The 24,974-nt window shown below is 34.9% G+C and overlaps 1 long non-coding RNA gene across 1 annotated transcript in view; it reads left to right on the forward strand.

Annotated features, from left to right (window-relative positions):
* LOC131424497 (uncharacterized) overlaps nucleotides 1-24,974 on the forward strand; it is a 180,207-nt gene that overhangs the window by 120,174 nt on the left and 35,059 nt on the right. The gene's annotated exons all lie outside the window — the stretch shown is intronic.

Raw genomic sequence — 24,974 nt, forward strand, 5'->3', positions numbered from 1 at the left:
TCTTAATTGCCAGGGTTTCCTAAAGACTAAAGGAAAATTGAAATTTGGTTTAGAAAATACTTTCATCCATACCTGCTGGCTATGTTGAACCATCCAAAGTAAAGTGTGTAATTGAGAATTATTTGCAGTATTAGAGGAGTGCAAATACTAAAGGCAGTTAGTTGATTCTATTACCAATAATGATCCTAGTTTCTTCTGAAATGATCATGAATATTTAGGTTTAGATTAGGTAATTAATTTCAATGAACCTTCTTCAGAAGTTAGAAACTAATGAGACTCCATAAGATTTTTCACAGATTTGACATAGTAATAAATAATAATATATCACTGTTGCCCTTTTCTTTATTTAAATAACAGACTTAATTCTCCATAGGAAAATAAATAATTGGTGGATAATCATCTACAAAAAGTTAACATATTGAACTTTTCTTGTCATGGAAATTATATGTTCATGAATGTAACATTGTTCTATGTGAGCAGAATGGAGGAATGACAGAAAAGAAATTATTAAATATTTATGTGTATGAGCAAACATTGTTTCTACCCATTAACTACCCAGAAGAGCAGTGTTATATAGAGAACTGGAATGGCTACTCTAGAATAGTAGTTCTTGTTTTGGAACTGAATGTTAACTCAGAAGACATTTCATATGTTTGTCCAACTATCTTTAAAGTGTGCTATATTTTTGCACTTTGTGTGCAGAAGGAAAAAAAAACTATTATGCTTATCTAATGACTTAGCATCATAGGGATCAGAAATTTTTTCTTGTGATTTGTATTTTGATATGTTAATTGAAAAATCTTCTAGTTTTGGTTTGATTTTCCTTTATTATATTTCTTACCTCAGATAAGCAAACCCATTCCATGACTCCAACAGCAGATTAGTGTTCTTCTCCAGCCCCTTGAAATTTTAAATAAAAACAGCATGGTCACTGCTTTCATGGAGATTGCAGCCCTGGGAGGGATTTGTATAATAATCAGTTAATCTCATAATTAAATGTGATTTCAAATAAGAGTTTAAAAAGAATATAGTAATATTATAAGTCTAGATAAAGGAATATTATCATACTTAGCAGGTATGTGTTTGTGTGTGCTGGACAAAGGGGCTGATAGTTAAACAATATGCAGAAGTTATCTAATCAAGGTGGTAAGTATGGTGGGTGAGGAAGGGTCTTTTGCGAAGAAGGAGAAACACATGTGAGTATATATATCCTGTAATGGATAGGAGCACAGAGGTTTTGAAGAAAGAAAGCGGTGGTCACAGCTGAAGGAGACAGTGAGAAAAAAGAACTCAGAAGTTGATGAAGTAAGTTTTGAGAGATCACGTGGTATCTTATGCTTCCTTCTATTTAAAAAACCGAAAGTTACTTGGTACATGTGGAACAGTTTGTTGGGAGTGATGGCACTGGAGAGGCAGGGAGGGGGCAGATGATAAAGGTCGTTTTGGGTGAAGAACTGTGAGCATGGCGTCACAATCAGATGTGGAGCCTGGAGAAGTCTCCCCAGTGGTTTTGTGGGTGGTTTTTGTGGTGTGAAGCCTGAGACAGTAAGAGATATTGGAAACTGAAACTAAGGCTGTGGACAAAGGAATGAGAGGTGGGAGTGGATTTGTTTCATATAAATGAAGTAGAGTTGCCAGTATTTGGCTACTGATTACTTGTAGGAAGTGAGGGAGGGGGTCGCCCAGGATGAATCCTGGTTTCTGGCTCAGACCAGCAGGCAGAAGATAGTATCCTTTCACTCAAATGGGCATCATGGTAGGAGGAGGAAGAGTTTAGGAAGAAGGTGCTGAATTTAGAATCGTTTAAACTTCCTTTCTCGATCCCTCCTCCTTTTCATGTCCTTGGCTCTGTTTCTCCTATGGAAATCCATGAGCTGCTGTTTTCTTTAGTGGGCTCGATTATAAACAAATAGACCTGTTCAACTCTTGCTCCATGCCTTTTATGAGATTGAGAAACTGCTATTTTTCATCTAAGACTTTTAATTATCTTTTATTAAGCTCCCAGAGGCTATTGGGCATAGATGCCTCATAAGTAATTGTTAATAACCAGCATGATTATTTGGGGCATAGTAATGTGGATATTTATTTTTGCCAACTAATCAGTGCCAGTTTCAACCTGGCAGGAATGATTAGAAAACGGAGAAGGGAGCTTTTGCCCCCTTTAGGAGAGCTCTGTGCCTTTCTCTTCCTCTTACAATGACTCACTCAAGGTTGGCACACAGACCTTCAATCAATTAATGTGAATGATATATACAATTTTTAGCTTAAAATGGACTTTAGAGGATATTAATCTTCTGGATACAGTCTGCAGAATATTTTTCTTTCAATTATATCATCATATATATTATAGCCCTTGAGTCTTTTCAAAACATTGAATCAATAATTCAAATACCTCTAGAGATCTATCTGCACATCATTCTTTTTCTCACATGTTGGTCTTTCAGTCATCTTTAGAAATTTCTCAAAAGTGTTTAATTTTAAACTTCTGCTATAACATACTTGACTAGTAGGTAAGAGTATGCCTGGTAAGAGTACTGTCCATAGAATTAGATCCTTGTCAGAACCCAGCTCTATTAACTACTGGGATTTTCATTATGGAATCATTATTTTGACTACACTGAGTCTTAATTTTCTCATCTATACTTCAGGTTCAGTTGATGTTTAATTAAAAATAAAAATTCATCTGGGTGCAGTGTTGCACACCTATGATCCCACTTGCTTGGGAAGCAGAGGTAGGAGAATCACAAGCATGAAAAAGATTGCTGACATCTTGCATTGTAGGCACATGATATATTTATTCAAAGCCAGCCTCAGCAACTTAGCAAAACCCTAAGTAATTTAGTGAGATCTGTCTCAAAATAAAAAATAAATAAAAGGGCTGGTGATGTAGCTAAGTGGTGAAGTGTCCCTGGGTTTATTCCCTAGGAACAAAAATTTTAAATAAAATAATAAAAATTAAAATTCAGCATAAATAAATTATACTACCACAGATAATTAAATAATCCACTCTTTAAGCATTTATGGAGCCCCTCCTACACGGAAGGTTTTATACCAGGCCAACAAAAGTGAATAATAAATAATTCTTCTGCCCTTGAACTGAACTATAGCAAGCAATGATCCAACAGTGTGAGACAAGCTAGCTGAGGATTCATATTAGGTTCCAAAGGAGCACACAGGAGAAATCCTATTTCAACTGGAGAAAACCATAAAGCTGGTGAAGCTTGATCTAAGTTGAACCTTTATTTTCACATAAAATAGGACATTTACTTAAACATTAATAAGATTTATTTTACTCCTAAAGGGCAAGGAAATATATTCCATAGGCAATCTTTCCACCCTCCAAATATCTTCAAATACAGAGAAATTCTAAGTTGAAAATCTTGAAGATTGAAGTGAAGTTGTCCCTACAAAGAGAAGCAAGAGTATCTGTAAAAGAAACAAAGGGGAAGGAAAGAAAGAAATGATAAAGCAACTGTTGATATAGCTGCTGATATCATTGCTTAGTAGCTTAAAAGACCAGAGACATGGAAAAAGGGCATATTCTCAAATGAAAGAGTCTGTGTTTGTCAGACATCTTTAAATCTATATGTCTAAAATCCAACAAATATACAGACCCAAGAGGCACAGAGGATATCTACTCTATCTCAAAATAATAAACTTTTATTCCTAAAGGAAATTTTATTTTACTTGTAAGAAATGTGATAAAATATGGAATAGGAAATTCTGAAATATACAAGTTCTTCTTAAAACTATGAGCAATGTAAAAGTTCCTAAAATTATTGCCCTGATAAAACCTTTAAAAAGGAGAATGCTGAGAGTTTTCTACCACAGAGAATAGCTCAAATTATGCCTGATTGCCCAGGTTAATAGTTATAGTTTTCTTTCTTAAGAACTACTTAATAAATAAGTATTGTTATCCTAAAGGGCTGACGTTTTAAAAACAGACAAACAGTAACTCTAAAATGTTGGAACTTATCCTTAAGGCTGAGGTTTAGTAGAGAAAGTATATTGAATCATGTACAAGCTTGTTCAGAAAATGAGGCACCAGTCCCATATCTGGTTCCTGGATGCCCCAAAGTATGCTCATGCTGGGTGCTGCGGTTGGAGCAAGGTAATGCCTGTGCCCTACGGTGCCAGCATTTGATGGAAACTCCTAAACTTTGTTTCTACAACTCTTCCAGCCAGGAATATTAGAAAAAAAAGTGGCAAATCATGATTGATAAGTTTGTTCTCAGCAGCTCCATTCACTAGTCTTTCAGCATTAGGCACATTGCCTCTGTGTACCTTTGGTCACAAAGCATGAAGGGGATTGCTGACATCTTGCATTTAGGCACATAATATATTTATTTTAAAGACTTTTCATTTTTTTTTTCAAATCTTATTGACTTTCAACAGTGAAATTAGCTGTTAAAAAGCATTTACATTGGGGCTCATTTTTGAAAGGAAGAGAATGATTTTTACCTTCTGTAAGACTGCCTTCCTTGGGGGTTTGTCCATTTCCAGACTCTGCAAGATGAAGTAACTCATTTTTCTTTTCTAAAAATTATCTCAAGTGCTATAGAGTAAAAAACTAAACAATTATTAATATTCATGTGTCAGAGAGTATTTATAAAGGGGAATTGTGAGATCTGTGATCCTTTAGACACAAAAAATTTTAAATGATTTGAATGGAAGGAAAGGAAGAGAAAAGGAGATTAAAAAAAAGAATAAAAAGAATAGGTTAACAGGTAGGGAAGATTGGTTCTAGACCAAGCACTTACAAAGTTCATTCTATTTTTATGCATCTTGTACTTTTCCCCAAAGGAAAGGTGTTAAAAACTTTTAGGCTACATTTTCTATCCAAAATGAACAAACATTATGGAAAGGGACAATAAATTGTCTTAGTTAAGTACACTTAAGTACATCTAAGGAATAATGCAAACAGCATATTTCATGGTCACTAAAAGAAAAGTGTGGCCTAATGTGTGGTGTTATTATTTACTACTAAGAGGACTATACATACATAAATAAATTACTTTCTCTACATATTCTTTCAGCTTTCTTAAATTTTATTAAAAAAAAACACTATCTACTCAGTAGAATTTAGGAAGATACTAGAGAGTGTTTTCCACCTCAAAGAAAATATAATGATATTTAATAGTTTCAAATTTTTTACGATATCTAGTTTGATATAAGCTGATACCACATGAAAAATCTAATGTATTGGTTATCTTGAAAGTTTTTTGTTTTCTGAAGAGATTGGATTTTTAATATATTTAAATGATGGCAATCTTGATATTGTTCATTGTTTTTGGGCAACTGTACTTACATTTCATTTCTTTGTAGAGATATTGATGATGTATCCTTGTTCTGCAGTCTGGGCTTGGCAAAACATTGCTTCTTAATTTGAACTCTGCTGCATAACCTTCAGGGAAAATGGCTCCATGATACCATTGCATCAACTCTTTTAGCAAATTTTATTATTAGATATCCATTTATAACTCACCCTCTAAGTGATCTCAGTCAAATCATTTGATGTCTTTGTTTCGCTTCTATGAAAATTTCTATAGCAATTGCTGTCCTTGCTTGTCTCACAGGACTGCAGTCTTGGATGGCTTCTCTGAAGTTTATTTAACCCCTCCTGAGTGGATTCTATGTAACTAGGAAGGAGTTTTAGTAGATTTCTCAGATTAGTTTGGGAGGGAGGTTATGTCAGCCTGAAGTACATAGGAAAAAGATCATTGGCTTGTAAAGAATGCAAGAAGTGGGCAAACAGAATGGGAGAGTGGAAGAAGTACCTGCATACGTTGAGCACCAATATATACCATGCTCCCGGATTCATGCTTTTCATGCATCATGTTATGAAGACTCTGAAGTCTGAGTATTATTAGAGATAGATTTCAAGTAACTTGCCTAAGACACTTTGTACAATTGGTAAATGACAGAATTTGAATTTGACGTGAGTCTGACTGGCTCCTGACTACTTAGCATTTTCTCCATAGATAACTGGAGGAAAATGGAATATTGAGTGTATCTTAGCTACACAGATTAATGTATCTTAGTTTTCTTCTTAAATCATTTAATGTCTAAGAGGCAAAAAGAAAAATGAATATGTGAATTTTGTGTGAACAGGCTAGTGATTGCTATTATTTTGCAATCTGTAGACATTATGGCTAAAATAAGCCACAAGTACAGATCAAACTTTGATGTTCATTCCACTCTGGGAGACAAATGCCGTCTCTGTTTCCTGTGTGCCTCTATCATGTTGTGTTGAAATCTGAGGTGACTATATCCATTTCAACTTGAACTCTTGCTTTCTAAATTAGGACAAAGATATAAACTCATTGACTTTGAAACTCAAAAAAAGGAAAAGTTATGAGTAGAGCAATTCAAGTAAAGTACTATAATCTGACTATTATATTTTAATTGTAATAAGTTCTAGACTTTGAAATAAATCTGGTAAGTAACCTCATGATATGAATTGCCTATAAGACAGATGTTAGCAGTGAAGTTAGCCAATCCCCAAAAAACAAATGCCGAATGTTTTCTCTGATATAAGGGGGCTAACTCATAGTGCTGTAGGGAGGGGGAGCATGGGAGGAATAGATGAATTCTAGATAGGGAAGAGGTGTGGGAGGGAAAGGGAGGGGGCAGGGGATTAGCAAGGATGGTGGAATGTGATGGACATCATTATCCAAAGTACATGTATGAAGACACAAATTGGGTGTATGTATGTATATAAACATACTTTATATACAAACAGAGATATGAAAAATGTGGTATATATGTGTAATAAGACTTGTAATGCAAAAAAAAACCCAAAGTACATGTATAAAGACATGAATTGGCATGAACATACTTTATATACAAAGATATGAAAAATTGTGCTCTATATGTGTAATAAGAATTGTAATGCATTCCACTGTCGTGTATTTTAAAAAATAAAATGAATTAAATTAAAAAAATAAAATTAAAAAAAATACAGATGTTAGATTACTCCAACACCAGTTCTTAAATAATATCTTCTGTGTTCCTCTTGGATAAGTAATAGTCATGCCAAAAATCATAGACTTATACAGCTGCATCTGTTGGTCTTAACCCTCTTTTTAGGTATAAACAACAGAGGCATTAGGAGATAAAGTAATTAATCTGGGGTTACTCTGCAATTTATATAAAAATCCTTCTATTCTGAGCTAAGATAAAAATTCAAATATCTTTCAGTTCAGTACTTGTTCCTTGTACCACCCTGCCCAAAGTATATCAACTATAATAGTACCTATACCACATTTAAGAATCACTCCTGCCCTTTTGTCCAAATATTTCTGTCTTAGTTTTCCTTACTAAGTATAAGGAATTCAAAACTTCATTTCTAGGAACAAATGATATTAACTGGTATAGGTAGATTAGTGCTTTGCATAGACAGGTATACTACATAGACAAATGGGTCAATGATTATAACTGTTGATGGGTTGGCACTAAGTTTTCAGAATTTGACCCTAATTGAAGAGACATGAGCTCCCTGAGATACTTTCCACTCCCACAGTCTTTCAGTGGAAAGTACTCAATGCACAATTTCCACCAAACATTCTGCTCAGATGGCCTCCCCTAACAAAGAAGATCCTGTCCCTAACAGAGAAAGCAAGAGCATTGACTGAACCACAACAACTTTGTATATTGGCCAAATATTTAAAAGATAGCTTGTCATTAAAATTTCTACCTAAAAAGTTGTAGTTTGGCTCTGGAATGTCCCAGAAAGTTTCATGTGTTGAAGGTTTGGTCCCCACGTGGCAATGTTCAGAGGTGGGGCTTTGGGAGTTTGGTTCAGGAAGTGATTGGAGTGTGAGGGCTCTGACCTCATCAGTAGATTAATACATTGATAGCTGAATAGACTCAGGGGAGATGTGTCCTTGGGGACTATATTGTGTCCCTGGTCCTTTCCTCTATCTCTCTCCTTTCTGGCTGCCCTGAGTTAAATAGCTTTCTTTATCAAGATGTTCTGCCTCATCTCTGGCCCAGAACAATGGAGCCAGCTGACCATAGACTGAAACCTCTGAAACCATGAGTCAAAATAAACGCTTCATCCTCCAAGTTATTTGTGTCAGGTACTTTGATCACAGAGATGAAAAGCTGACTAACACAAGAGGGATGGCGAACAATTAGCTGGGTCAATCAAATTCTCTTTTACTCTAGGGCTATAAAAATGCAAAAAGTAAGGAAGAAATCTGAGACCACCATGTAAGAGGGGCCGTGAGAAGTCACATACAAGTCAGAATGATAAGAAAGCAGAAGAGATGAAGTAGAGAAGTTAATGTCCACAGAGTAAAGGAAGTAGCATGGCTTAGTTACAACAGCTGCAGGAAGACCAGAGACACACTGAAATGCAACAAATCCCAAAAGTGGTGAAATATTACACATATGATTTTTAGGGGATATAAGTAAGCCTGCATGTTCAAGGTGCCTGAGTCCTGTTTTTCCAGTTCCACCTCCCAAGTTCACTTACCCTTCTTATAAGTTTCCTAAATATCCTAATTTTTACTGTACACTATGCTTACAATAACCTGTCTTTCCATTATTTAAAGGTGGCTTCCTCCTGTTTACCTAAATAATTCACCTGGATGCAAAGGAGAAAGACTCGATAGCTTTTTAATATATTTTCTTTTTAATTAATTTCCTTTTAAATTTGATTTAGATTTTATTTAATTAAAATATTTTTTCTTTTTAATTAACATATTTTCCAACATTTTTATTGGTGTATTATAGTTGTACATGTTGATAGGATTTATTAACAGGGATGTCACATTCCTGAGGATTGCTCTTTTCTGAGTATCAATCATATGTGCCCTGATACTGAGTAACAGACACTTTGTTTGGGCCTATTCCAATTTGCATCATCTTTCATATAGCACAAAGCAACAGTGATAGAAATAATCTCTAGAGTGTTCTCCAAGTACTTTTCCAAATCTGTTATCCCTCACACATTTCCTTTAACCTTTATGTATCTGCCCTGCATAAGGTCCTCTTGGGCCACTCTTGGCAAAATATTTGGAAGTAGATATGGAACTTGATTATTTTTAAATGAAAAAAGAAGACTGTGCACTAGAAGGAAGTGTAATATAACTTAAATGTGCCCTTGAAAACCCCTTTACCCCATTATTTCTTACAGGCCTTTTGTGACCCTTTTATCTCTGATATATTATCTTTGGCAAGCCTGATGTTCCAGAAGATGCCAATATGAACTGTTTTGGAAGAATATCTTGTCATTAAAATTATACACACACACACACACACACACACGCACGCCTTTTGGACTCTGTGAATTCTTATGTGAATCCTCCATATCTCAAAGTAGTAAGCAAATTCTCATGAATTATATTCACACAGTTATGTTGTGAATGCAAATTTATTATTATCTTGTATTGCAAATTTAGTCAGATTAGTGCTGTTCCAGGCTTTGATTTGTTATCCAAATAAGTATTGTGTGGTGACAAGGGAATATCCTGATTTGTGTGGCACTGTGCCTCTAAGGAGTTTATGGTACCAAATACTCATTTATTTTCATTGTGTCTTATGTCATTTTCTGAATCATACTTAGAAAATATTGTTTTACAGATGGGAAAATGCAGAACTGTTAACTTGTCCTTACTAATAATGGAAGTGATTGGTAGAGAAATGGATAGAAACTGCACCTCCAGATTCCTTATGTTGTCTCAACAATCTATGTTGCATTTGACTTTTGAGATACTGATCCTAAATTGCATTTACAAAATAGGTATTATATACCAAATCACAGACTGTAAATTTGAAGAGTTTTCATTATTCCATCAAAAAGTGTCTTATAGATGTGGTAAGTGGAACTGCTCATACAACACAGGACTGAGAGCAGTTAAAGCCCAGTTGATTTGTTTTAGTAAACACAGGTAACATTACTGTATCTGAGTTTTAGAAATTAGCAGGAGGTTACTGGTTGCAGTATAAGTATGAAAGGAAGTAATAGACAGGAAAATATGTGGGAAGAGAATAAGATATTATCATTTTCTTTTTGTCATATTTAACATAAGGCAAAACATAAACCTTCTAAAAATAGCATTTGTGATAGCACTATCCCTGTATTAAAGAATACGACATTCAATGGCATTCATTTTATTTTTTTGTAGCCATCCTAACCCTGATCCTAAATTGAATAGGATTAAAGTATAAGCATGAAGTAAAATAGGTTCAGGTTAAAATTTCCTTAGTATTACACCATTTTTTTTCAGTCCTTGTAAGTTGATGAGTGTCATGCATGGTTGCCAAGTTACTGAAGAGACAAGGTTAATGTGGGGACCCTTGTGCAGAAAGGAAACTGTAATTCCTTCTTACCTACTCCATGTAGATTGTATGAAGGTTATTTAAACTGTGAAGGTTATATTTTAACTAAGAAGAAGTACAATTATTCAGTTGTTGATTTTTGATGTCGGCCTGATTCAGTAGTTTGCATATCAATTATAAATGGTAATAGTCCCCATCACCTTCACTGTGAGTTGCTGCTCCAAAAGGGAAGAGGACATTTTAGTAGCTCTCATTATTAGAATAGGCAGTTTAAGAAACTCTGAGTACCTTTTAATTTCATGCTTGATCATAGACTTTTATGCTTGTATAGCCATAGGACAAGTTTCTCTCATTTCTCTGATTATGGACTGTCTATGGCACAAATTGAGAGGGTCTCCTAGAATACTCTATCTTAAACTTATACCCTAGAACATCTGCCCTTTCTGTCCTGAGGGGTTGTTTTATACACTGAGGATAATTTTTTTTTTAACAATTACGTACACAACTTCCCATTCCTACCTTAGCAGGGATTGCTTCCCAGGAATGAAAACAGTTTGTTTCATTCTGAACAACATCATCACCATAACCACCACCACTACCATCACTACAACCGCCACCATCATCATCATATCATCATCATTTCATTGACTCCTTAGTATTTTTTCGGTTAGCCATGGTCTGTAATCTTCACAAATATTATCCTAATCTTCACAATTCTTAATATAAATGCTAAGATACAATAGTTAAAGTTAGTGATGGAAGAAGTGAGGCTCAAGGCCACATTCTGTTCGAAATCTGATTTTACACCATCTCTCCCACTGTAGAGCTGATACCCTGCCCTATGCCATGTTCTGTGAATGGTATCAAGTTTTCTTCCTTGCCCATGGTTAGAAGGCTATCTGTTTGGCAAATTAAGTCTGTCTTTTCTTCCTTTCTTCTTCCCTTTTCCTTCCTATTGAAAATGTCTCCATGCTTCTACCCTGGAGACACTTTCTGCTAAAGGAAAAACAACACTGACTATGCCCTTTCCCTTGTAGAGCTTACTAGGGGAAGGAGAAAGCTAGGAATGACTTAAATTTCATGACACACCAAAGCTCATCCAAAATCTTCTAACTGTTCAAAGAAGGATGAAGGATGATTTGCTTCAAAAAGAAAATGGGAGGAACTCAATTTCTTTATTTGATAGTGTTAGATTTCTGAAAGAAAATACCCACAAATGGAGACTGTGTTGACCAAGGAACATGGTGCACTTCCTAAATGGCATTTAAGAACAAAAATGCCTGCTATTGAATTTAAAGATGCCTGTATTGCTGATGTAACTGCTACCTGTACGATACTGAACTCTTAACCACGTGTATCATATCCTACACATGAGAGAAAATAAAGGGTGACTGACAAGCAGCTTTTGATATTAAAACTTAGGAGCCAAAAGCAGCCAAGGAATATGTTGGGAGGAGAAGAACTGGAGTTGAAAGGATGGAATTTTCCATAAAAAATATGAAGATTTCTGATACCTGACTCCTACTTAATTTGAGAAGACTTGTCTTCTCTGAAAAACATTCTAATCATATATTGCTCTTTTTAGTTCCACAGTTGGGAACAATGTTGTCTCTAAATCATCTATACTTTTACTGATTTTAGTAATGAACAAAAGACATTGAGAAAGAGAGTACATTTATCACACTTTTTGGCAGCTATACACATCAGTTTTATTATAAAATAGGATTAAAACTGAATGTTCAATGTTGTCAAGTGTGAAACATTTTTTCCCTAAAACAAATGAATACTGAAGCATTTAAAAGTCTCCCAAACTCAGAGCCAAATGAGTTTTTGTCCAAGTAATAGTAGTAATATGTTATGATTGTGTTATTTTGAAATATAGTGAATTAACCAAACAATTGGTCAGCTAACAAACATTTATTAAAGCTTAGCCTCCTAATCAACATGGGATACAGAAGGATTATGAGAATTAATATGCTCTTGAATGGAGTTTATATTCTTATATGAGGGACAAAACAACACATCGTAATTTAGGGTGGGCCAGTTAGTTACTAAGTCTGTGATATTGACTCAGTAGAAGGTGGTCAATCAGTAGGGTATTATGAAATTAAGATGAGCAATATTCTATAAATTCAGAACTTGCAAGAGAAAGAATGCAGCTTAAAAGGCCAAACAGCAGAGGGCAAGAGACATAGTACACAGCCAATTAAGGAATCTCCCTGCTGCAAATATAGACCCCAGGAAGCTTCATTTGGAATCCCTGGTTTTGCTTCATTTCATTCTCAGACTCTACCAGGGACCTCTGGACTAAAGACTTTCCCCCTAGGCACCTACCTCATTACTTCCCTTACATGGTGTAAACACAATTTTTTCATCCGTACGATTGCCTGACTGCAGTGCTCACTGAGTCTGATGACAGGGACACAAAATAGCCCACAATGAACATTATAAACTATTGACTCCACTAAAACATAAGGTGATTGTGGATAATCCAATAGAGTTAGGGTTCTAACCCAACAAGAAGAAAAAGGTAGAAAGAGTTTCTGATTTAACAGACTTAGAAGTTCAGATTTTGTGATGTTAAAAGTAGATGTAATGGTTCAATTTGTCAGGGGCTAGTTGGCTTCTTAAAGCAAGGTGTTATGGTCTTCTTTAGAGCACTTTCAACAACAAAGAAGAAAAATTTTAAGGAGAATGCCAAAATCACTACACAAAAGATATGCAATGATACAAATTCATAATATGTGTATCTGCAGGGTGTTCTTGATTATTCCAAAGAGTGCTTCAGGCCAGAAGAAGGGAGTAATCCATTAAGAGTAGAATCAGTGGAGGAATACTGGTGCATGAATGTCAATGCAAAGATAGGTATTAACTTAGACAAGTGTTACCTGATCATAAGTGATATGATCGATTAAAGAATATTCCAAATAGTTCACCTTTGAGAAGACTAAATGGGATTGCTTTCAATTTCTCTTCTTCACTTTTATGCAGAACCTTAACCTTGTACTTTAGGAGTTGACTCTTGTCACAATTCTTCAGAGTGAAAAAACATGAATGACTGGGACCCAATTTTCTTTTGGAGGTGGGAAGGCCCCTCGGTGAGACTATAAATTAAGATACTCGGTTTTAAATTAAAATATTAGATTATCACTAGCTTAATAATGAATGCCTTTCTTTTGCCAACAGGACAGAGATCCAGTGTTTCAAGTACTACATTGGTTTAGCTGTACAATTTCTGAATATCTGAGTGACAGGTTATCTAATAACACCTTTTCTTAAAGTTTTATTCCATATTTTTATATTACCAGAAAGCAATGTACTGGGATAATTTTACTTTCTGTCTGAGTAGCTTTCCCTTCTGAGAGTTACAATTTAATGTTTTATCCTCAGATTTTTTTTTTAAATTGAGGTGGATATAAGACATAGCACAGGAAGAACCTCTTCTCCCTACTGTCCGTTAGTCTACACAGAGTTCCTTACTTCTGCATATCTGTACTGATTCATATACTCTGCCGTTATGGCACTTAGGAGATAATATTGTAGTAAGGTATTTCTTCTGTTTTAGATAAGTCCTTCTTACATGTCTCCCTTTATTTTATCCTGAGGTCTCTAATTATTCAGACATTCTCACTAATAAATTTAGGTATCATTTTTCTCTAAAATAAAGATTACACTGAAACTCAACATTTGCTGTGTGTGAGAGAAGTCCTGGGAAGTGGTTCAGGCACCGAGATTTGTCTGCACTGTGCCTCTTCACTTAAAATGGCCAGATGCTGTCATTTTGAGAGGCTGACTTTTGAGATTGAGGCTCTGTGTTATATCGGAATGTTGGAGTGTAAATGCCCTATTTTTTGCACTTGAATTTGCCTTATCTTCATGTTTCCAGATAACTTACTTCTCTCTGTGTTTCTTATTTTCTGAAGATAAAGGTACACTTTTCTTTGCAGTGGACTTAGAGAAAAAACAGGTTTAAGCAGAGTCTTAAAATATTATTTTTACAATCACCCTGATTTTATTTTATGTTTTGCGTCTTATTGACTTTTGTCCACACGCTTTTATTGCTATTCTGTTTCCCTACTAGATTATCCTTTTTCTATTTCCATAGTTCCTATGCCCCTTTTAAATGAAGTATGTTTCTCTTTTCACAGTGCTCTATATACATGTCCTTCTCATTTTCTGAAGCCCATTTCTCCTACTTTTCTCATTAAATGTGCATGTCCTTTTTCATTTGTACTGTTATTATACTGATTTTTTCTCCTGAACTTTTTTCTCTCTCATCTCCTCACTTAATAGGCCTCAGATCTTTTCTCTAAGAAATCCCTTGAAAAGATTTACTTTTTTCCCCATACATTCTTTGTACTCAAAGGGTACAAGCACCTCCTGAGGAGACAACATCTTTTGCATGTTCTTTCTGTTGTCACCCTAATTAAATGAAAGCCCATGTTCCAGATAAAGGTAGGAAGCCTGATAAGTGCACTAAAGCAAAAGCCACAATAAGCATGAATGACTGAGAGTAAATCATGTTATCAGTAGAAGCAGCATTTGGGCAAGCAAACCGACACATAAAGAAGAAAGTGATTTCTCACCTTCTCAATAACATACACTTAGCTCAATTGACTAAAAGTCGAAATGAAAAATATAAATCTTTCAGCTGAAAGGGTTGGATTGATTTGTTGAATGAGGCATCATTTGCCCATGTTTTACTATTTGGACGACTGAATAAAAACCTGTGGGAGCCAGTTTCTGGGGGGCAAGCTCCCTCACCCATGCTCCATCTCTAGGAAGGGTGGGTAAAGTGCTAAAAGAGCCCATATCTTTTGGATTATATAAAATAGTTCCAGTAATTATCTCAAATTCCATTTGAAGTGCTATATTTATTAAGGCAATCTGTTATTTCTAGACTAGTTTCATCATTAAATAAAGATGAAAATTCAGAATTTTTCTATGTTGGTGAAAATTGATTTCTCTTACTTTTAAAAGAATTTGAAAGAGAAAAATCACAGGGATAATTTTATCACTTGCTTAAAGTGGGTTGAGAAAATACTACACTTTATAAGGTAACTGTCCTTTTTACTATGAAGGCATTCATTTTATTTTATTTTTAGTGTTTGCTTGTAGTTCACTTTCAAAAGTGTCCTTCAGGCATGTTAGGTTCAAAGGAAAGAATATATTTCCTATTGATTTAAAATGTCTGGGCCACCATTGGATATTAATAGTGGAACTAAAAGCAGAATTGCCTGGCACAAACCTATACTGTCCTTCTTCCAGCTGAGTAAATGTTCCTCACTCTAGTTTTGATGATAAATAGCAATAACTCTTCATATTTTACAACATTAAGTTTCACAAAGCTTTTTCATATTCATTACCTCATTTAATCCTCAAAAACAATGCTGTGAGCTAGGTATTATTTTTCACATTTAAATGTGAGGAAATTGATGCTCAGGGAAGTAATGATTTGGCTGAGAACACAAAGTTAGTGTCAGAGCCAGGACTTAAATCCATTTCTTCTTACTTTCACTCTAGAGGGGTCCTTTCCACATCACTGAACTATCTCCTTCTACCATGCTTTGTTCTTACTTACTGAACTAAGTAGCTAGGGTCTTCAACACAACACCTTGGAACAGCTGTTTACTGAGAACCTATTCTGTGCCAGACCCTGTTCTTAGCTCTTACATATATTACCTAAATGAACCTTCACAACACATATATGGTAGGCAAATATCATCTCCATTTTACAAACAAGGAATCATAGATCTTAAGTAACTTGCTCAAGATCTCATAGCCAATAAGTAGGTCTCAGATATGGACAGTATGCCTCCAGAAACTGTACAGTCAATTACCATTCTTTCTTGCCTCTTAAATTACCAAAACCCCTAAAAATGTTGTAAATGACTGTTCTCATAAATAGCAGAACCTGTAGTGAGCTTCTCAATACCGCTCACATTGGTAAGAATTTCCACAGTTATTATCTTGGTGTACTTTCCAAAAAGAATGGGTCCTGACTGAGTAAAACAAGTTAAAATGTGTGTTTAGTTAGAAGTCATTGATTCTAGTCTAGTGAGGCCGAGCAAGATGGCAGCAGAGTAGGGTCTCATTGATCATCTCCTTACAGACACACCAATTTGAACAGATATTCTTACACTAAATTACCTTTACAAGAGCTAGGTGAGAAATCATAGTGCCTGATTTTAAGAATAATGTTATTGCCATAAAGATGCTAATTTTAAGACAAACACCAAAGGATTGCTGTTACTCAATGAAATGAAATACATAAATTATTGAACATTTATTATTTTCAAGGGTTGTGTTAGGCACCTGGATAATAACCCCATGAAGCTTACACTGTAATAAAGGACATTTGTTTGAATACAGATACTTGATAAACCTCTTAAAGGCAAAAATCTTCAAGGAAACATTAAAATTTTTTAATGTGTAGAAAGCAATGAAGACTTAATAGAAACAATAGCATTAGAGCTAGTGTTTGGGTAAAAATGAGGAAAAAGGCAAGTTGTAATATATAGTATAACTATATAAGTGTTCTTTAGGGAACATCTCATCAAATACAAACTTTATAGAACTTAGTCCATGAGTCAATAAAGACTATGTGCAGGTTATAATGAAGTGATCTATTTTAAAGCACACTGTGCAACCATGAGAGGAACCTCAACTAATATTTGTTGAAGGAAAACTTCTGCGTTCACCCCACTCTTCCCTGAACTTTGACGGGAATTGGGGACCTTAAGAAAGAATCAATTCTTTGAGTTATTTATATCTACTTTTGTGGAACATGCAATGCACAATATATATATATAATTTCCAAATGAATTTCTCTGACTTCTACATTGCTTATTAAACTGGAAATTCAAGGGCAATGCAGATAAGAATGTCAGATGATTTTATCAAGAGAGATTTTGTTCAGTAACTTTTTTAAAACATCAAGTAGTTTCAGTAGTTCTTTCTTTTAGTAACATTGAGACTGGGGATTCCTTTACTGAAAGGCACTACCATTCTTTTAAAAAAATGACACTGGAAGTATTTTCAGTGGTGTTTTAGTCAACTTTTTTGTTGCTTTGATTAAAGGACCTAACCAGAACAATTTTATGGGAGGAAAAGTTTAATTAATGCAGGGCTCATGGTTTCAGAGATCTTAGTTTATAGAAGGCTGGCTCCATTCCACAGGGTTCCAGGTAAGGCAGAATATCATGGTGGAAGAGTATGGCAAAGGGAGGCAGCTCACATGGTGATAAGATAGAAGAGAGAGAGAGTCTTCACTGTGGAGATACAAAGTCTATACCCTATAGCCACACCACCACTGAATCACTTCTTCCAGCCACACCCCACCTGTCTCCAGTTACCACTCAATTAATCCCATCAAGGATTAATTAACTGATTAGGTTAAGGCTATGACCCTATCATTTCTCCTCCAAACCTTCTTGCATCATTTCACAAGTGAGCTTTTGGAAGACACCTTACGTCCAAACCATATATCTCTACCTCTTGGTCCCAAAAGCTCACGACTTTCTGATAATGCAAAATAAATTTAGTCCATTTCCAAGAATCCCCATAATCTCAACAGTTACAACATTGCTCAAAGTTCAAGTTCGAAGTCTTCTCTGAGGCTCAAGGTAATCTTGCATTTTGAGCTTCTGTAAAATTAAAAAGAATTTACAAATATCCAATATATAATGGCTCAGAGTATACATTTCCATTCACAAAAGTAGGGGCAGAGAAATGAAGGATGGAACCAAAGTAGGACCAAAATTCAGCTGGGCAAACAAGTTCTGTAGCTCCATGTCCAACATCTGGGGCACATGGCATCATGGTGTTCTCTCCAAAGGGCTTGTGGTTGCAGCTCAAATGGCCTTCTGTTGGCTTGTCTCTGCTCAATTCCTGCAGTTTTCCCTGGATGATATTCCACGTTATTGGCATTTCTTTATCTCAGGGATCTCCATTGTAGCTTTGGCTTCTCCTCACATCTCTACACTTTGCATTCCCAGGGCATGACCACAGGGACTCTGAACCTACTGCACCTTGCCTGGCCTCCAAGGCCTTCCTTAGAAATCATGGTGGAAGCCTCCATGACCCCTTAACTCCAGAATTCTGCATTTCTGCAGAACCAGACTTTTGGTATAGTTGACACCAAAGTCTGTTGCCATCTGGAGCAGCTAACCCCACAGGGACTCTGGCTAAAGCAGCCTCTGAGTGCCTGTTTGCCTGAGCATGTGGGAAAAACTTCCTCGGCCCCCTTCTTCAAGAAGGATGCCCCACAGGTCTCTTTTCAAGATAATTTTTACTTTTACTCCTTTAAGCCTGAGGTGGTTATGGTTTTGCCAGTTTGCAAGATGCCCTCAAGCCAACTTTCTTATTGTCTGTTAGCAAAGTCTTTAGCGGCAGGAATGTCTTCAATGGCTACAACTTCCTTAGCACGAGTTTTACTCCTGCCTTTTAAGTCCATGTTTTCCAAATATTTCTGCCCTACTTTCTGCTCCTGATTATCAAAATAAATTTGGCTAAAAGCGACCAGCAATATCCATGCCACTGCCTGATTCTATGCTGCCAAGAAATTTCTTCTGCCAGATTAAGAAGTCCATCACTTTTAAAACCAGCCGCACAGAAAGTCTCTGGACATTGGCAAAATACAGACAACTTCTCAGTCAGAACATAACATGAATGGCCTCTACTCCAAATTCCAATAGTGTCTTCCTTTTCCTCTTGAACCCTGTCTGCAGTATTCATAGTCCTGTTGGCATTCTGGTCTTCTGAACCACAGGAATCATCCATTAAGTTCTGCTTACAACAATTAAAGCTATCTTGCACCGCTTAACATATTAAAATTCTTCCCCCGAATTCCAAAAAGCTCAAAAGCTTCTGAAACACATGGTCAAGTTAGTCACAGCAACAACCCTACTTCTTAGTACCAATTTCTGTTTTAGTCAAGTTTTTTGCTGTGACTAAAGGACCCAACCAAAACAATTTTAGGGGAGGAAAAGTTTATTTCAGGGCTAATGGTTTCAGAACTCTTAGTCCAAAGAACACTGTCTCCATTCTTCCGGTCTCTAGGTGAGGCAGAACATCATGGTTTCAGAGGTCTTAGTCCATAAAAGGCTGGCTCCATTCCTCAGGCTCAAGTGTGGCAGAGGCAAACAGCTCATATGATGATCAGATAACAGAAAGAGAGTATTTAATTAATTAAAGAGATAGTTAATTAAACATAGTCTTAAATTAATCCCAACAGGAATTAATCCACTGATTAGATCCATAATGAAGTCATTTCTCCTCTGAACCTTCTTGTGTTGTCTCACACATGAGCTTTTGGGAGACACCTCACGTCCAAACCATAAATAAATGGGAACTGATAAATAGAGGGACTGATAATAAAGGAATATTTTTAGACTGTCAAGAATCATACCAACACTATCAAGTAGAAGACATAGTATTTAAATTTTTGTTTGCAATTTCTTCTCATTAAGTGTCTTGATTGCACTTAAGCAATTCAACACTCATTTCTTATGTGGACTACCTGTGGCAGCTGAGCTAAAATGTAAATAAACCTAAATTTCATCTTTCCTCTATAATAAAGCTTCTTGTCAGAACCAAGTGGTCCACTAGTTTTCATTTAGCAGGATACACACACACACACACACACACACACCCCAAAGATGAAGTACAGTGTAGTATTCAAAGGATGTACTAATTGAAAACTGCAGGTCCTGTGATATGCCTAAAATTTACTCTTATGGAATTCAGACAAGAAGGATTCTGGCTTGTATATTTGACTTCTAAAAATTATTTAAGATAAGTTGAAAAAAATAGGTTCACTTGCAACTTCTTCATAGGCATCTACTTTACTTTATTCAAATGTTTTTTCAACTATTTTGCATAAAGTAAAGAGGAGTTAAGGATATGGAGATGAACAAGATGGTCTTTGCCTCTAGGAGCTAACAATTAAATGAAGAAACAGATATGTAAAGACTATATGAAGAAACATATGTACAATATGATAGTAATTTAGGGACCTTAAAATAGATATCATACACTATTTTTGTAAATAAAAGACTATAAGAAGAAAAAATGAGTACTTTTTTCTGATTGGCAAAATTGAAGTGGAGTTTGTATTTTAGCTGGCAATTAAACTATGCATAGGATTTTAATAACCAGAGAAATAAAGGAAATCTTAGTGGGGCAAAGAGAAATGTACAAAAAAGGAACAAAAAATTGTTAGGTAGATGTATGCTGTAATAGTGGAATTATAGGTATGCACACAACAGGGCAAGAGATAATTATGAAAGATTTGTTGAAGACAGATTGATTATAAATATCTTTTAAGCCCTACTAAATATGTGGACTTTGTTGTGTAAATGATGCCAATGATAACAGTTTCAAACTATAAAGATATAATCTTGGAAAAGCTAATTAGAATAAGTATTGCAAATTACAGTAATTACAGTAACTATTGTCATGTGTCCAGGATTATTTCCTGTTTTTTCAAGGTGCCCCACCCCATTCAATGTTTAATTTTCTGCAGTTTCAGATACCAAAGGTCAACTCTGCTCTAAAAATATTAAATGGAAAGTTCCATAAATAAAGAATTTATAAGTTTTAAGTTGTGGACCATTCTGAGTAGTATGATAAACTCTTATGCCACCCTGCTCAATTATTTTCAGAACCTTTGTCCAATGTGTCCATGCTATATAAGCTACCTGTTTAATAGTCACTCAGTAGCTGTTTAGGTTATTAGATCAACTATTGCAGTATTACAGTACTTGTGTTCAGATAATCTCTTTTTAACTTAATGATGATCCCAAAAGACAAGAGTATTGATGTTGGCAACTTACATGTACCAAAGAGAAGCCATGAAGTCTGTCCTTTAAGTGAATAGGTGAAGTTTCATAACTTAAGAAGGAAAGAAAAAAAATCTTATATTGAGGTTGCTAGGATGTATGGTAAGAGTGACTCTTATATCTATGAATTTGTGAAGAAGGAAAAATTCATGCTAGTTTTGCTGTCACCTCAAAATGAAAACTTACATAAGTGGTACATGGTAAGTACTTAGTTAAGATAGAAAAGGCACTAAATCATAGGGTTTGATATTCTGCACAGTTTCAGATTTTGAGGGTTTTAGAATACACTTTCTACCAATGAGGGGAGACTCCTATATTTTCATGAACTGTCTTAAAACTACATTGTTCTTCAAATAAAGATTGACATCCTCATTATCTTATTCTTTATGTAACACATTATATTTTCAACAAATTCACATGAATAAGATCTCTTCTGTCTTTTGTCTGGCTCTACTCACCAGAGGAAAGTACATCTCATTATTGAACTGATACATCTTTTACAAGATTTTTTAAAAAAAATATATATAAACTTATAAACTACCCTTTCCTATCAATGAATCATCATTTATTTTATAATTTCTTATTGGATGTTAGGGTTGCCTTAATTTTTTCACTATTACAATAACATTATAGTGAATATTTTTGCATTGATAATTTGAAAAGTGAATCTTATTTTTAAAAACAGTTATAGGTTTAGAGGAAAATTGCAAAGATGGTACAAAGAATTTCCGTATATCCTATAGTATTAATGGAACATTTGTGTAATACTGACACATTATTCTAAATGACAACCTATAATTCATTTTGATGCCTTAGTTTTTACCTCATGTCCTTTTATTTCTCCAGGGTTTCATCCAGGATGCTACATTGCATTTAGTAATTGTCACTTTAGCCTCTTCTACACTAGAACATTTTCTCAGACTTGACTTGTTTCTGAGGACCTTGTCATTTTTTAGAAACACCAGGTCACGTATTTTGCAGGATGCTCCTCTACTGGAGTTTCTCTCTTGCTTTTCTCAGTGTTAGGCTAGAAATATATGTTTTAGAAATGAAGATGACAGAGGTGAAAAGCTGTTTCAAAACATTATATCAAGAGTACATTTTGTGAACACAACATTATCCATGCTCAACTGGCTGAGGTAGTGTTGTCAGATTTCTCCACTGTAAAGGCATTATATTTCTTCTCCTTTCCACTATTTTTTTGGTTGTTCTGTATGGCTCAAACTTAAGGATTTGGAAATTATTTTTCACTACTTTAAAAAAAATTTATAGTTATACGTGGACAGAATGCCATTACTTTATTTGCTTTATAGTGCTAAGGATCAAACTCAGTGCCACAAGATGTTAGGCAAGCGCTCTGTTACTGAGCCATGACCCAGCCCTTATTTTCCAATTCTTACAGATTCCAATATCTACAAAAGTGTTTTGGAATTCTTTTGCATGGGATATCTGTCTCTTTTACTCTATTTGTTTACTGATTAAATTATTCCTTTATATCTCTATGGAATCCTGGATATCTACTTTGTATTTGGGGCTACAATATAATATGAATTATTTTGTTTCTCAAACTGTACCAACTTTGGTCATGGACTCCTATGTACTTTTGACATTACCCATCAATATGTGTGTGTGTGTGTGTGTGTGTGTTCTTAATGTTCCCTTACTTCTTTGTTGTCTGGAACTACAAAATTCTCTAAGTTCATCATATGAAGAATGTTTGTTTTTCAAAGAGCCCTGATTCCTTTAATAGAATGACATTAGAAGTCAAGATTTTAGTGCTTGGTCTACTTGTTGCTACTGTGTGCTTCATGTTTAGTCATCATTTGCTAACAAAGCAAAGTAATATGTGTGCATGTATATGTGAGAGTATGTGTGTATGTTTACTAGAGTGCATATATGTCTACCTACAAATATTGTATGTAACTATATGTATTTATAAAGCAGTACATGAGTTCATATTGATGTGTTCAGTTGTATGATCACCTGAATCATTCCAGCCACCTCCCATTTATTTTATTTTTTTTTAGTTTTTAGTTTTTGGTGGACACAATATCTTTATTTTATTTTTATGTGGTGCTGAGGATCGAACTCAGCACTCTGCGAATGCCAGGCAAGCATGCTCACGCTTGAGCCACATCCTCAGCCCATCCTCCCATTATTTATCTATAAATTCCTACTCCTGAAAGGAGGAATTTTGCCGCAGTCTGGCTGGGCACAAATCACCGAGCCACCACAAGCACTTGTATCTTCAAACAGGAAACTTTATTGCCTGAACTCCAACAGCACTCCACACACACTCCCCGGGAACTCTCCCAAGGGCCACCCACGCGGCCCAGCTGAACACCACACACCAAGCTGAACTCCCTCCACCAGGCTGAGTACATTCACTCTGGGAACCCCGCAATGGGAACCTGGGAGAACTCAATGGGAACTCCAAAGTAGCGGGCACAGGAGGCAGCAAGAGCCTCCCTATTACTGGTGTAAAGGTCTAATATACAATTGAATCAATCCAGCATCATCTTAATGGCTTGCCTCTCAACCATTACTTCTGGCAAAATGCCAGGGGCCATTCCAACTGGCTGTGGCTCTCAACAGAACTTGACTTCTACTATCCTCATCCCTTTCCTTAACTATTGAATATAGATAGATAGATAGATATTATATATATACACACACATATATAAACATAATATCAATATATATAAATTATATAATATATAAATTATGTATAATATATAAAATTATATATAATATATAAATTATATATATATTATATATGATATATAAATTATATATATAAATTTACATATTATATATAAATTATATATATAATAGAACAAAAACAATTTACCCATATTGCTATGGCAAAAACATTTTATCAACTAAAGTAAAGTTCTTATGTTCTGTTCATTTTGCCTTTAATCTTATAGACTCCACTTATTTCCAAATTACGTAGTAAACAACTTTTGCCCAATCATCTTCAGTGTAGTTTTATCACATATTGCATTTTTAATATTTAATATTTAGATTCCTTTGGCATGGTCTGCATTTCATCTCAGGATGAATGCTTATTGCAAACACTCTCTCTCTCTCTCTCTCTCTCTCTATATATATATATATATATATATATATATATTATATATATATATAATATATATATTATATATATATATAATATATATATATATATATTCTCAACATCATTGTCAATAAATTTAATCTAAATGACAAGTATAGATTACTCCATAAATAATGGCAGAATACACATTTTTGTCAAGCTCACACAGCACATTCCCCATGTAGACCTCATTCTATGCCAAAATGTATACCTTAACAAATTCAGAAGAGTGGAAGTCACTCTGAGAAACCCTCCAAGTAAAGATAAAGGACAAATAAATGAAACATATGAAGTGAAAGAAAAGTGAAATTAAGGAAAAAGATTAAATTGTTAATATCCATAAAACATAAATTTCAGAAGCAATGTAAAATAAGTAAAAGGTAGTAAATATAAATAATATCATCTTCCAATCTTATAATTTTTGAAATTATGTAAATATGTAAGAATTCAAATTGAAGGTCAAAATAGAACATATACCTCAATGCCTTACTGTGAATTTTAGAACACCAAAGACCAAGAACTATTTCTGGGATAGAAAAGGAACAAGAATTAAGTTGGAACCATATTTCTTACCAGTTATGCTGGATGTATTTTTTACTTGTTCAAAGAAAAGTACTTTAAATATGGGGTTTTATATCTTGATAAAATACTGTTTAGATATGAAGGTTAAACAAATTTATTCTTAATTTTATGGCTCAAACTGTGCTTTTAAATATCACTGTAATATT

The sequence above is a fragment of the Marmota monax genome, unplaced genomic scaffold, assembly GCF_021218885.2.
Source record: "Marmota monax isolate L192 unplaced genomic scaffold, Marmota_monax_Labrador192_F-V1.1 WCK01_AAM20220418_F8-fsc00117, whole genome shotgun sequence".
Lineage (NCBI taxonomy): Eukaryota > Metazoa > Chordata > Mammalia > Rodentia > Sciuridae > Marmota > Marmota monax.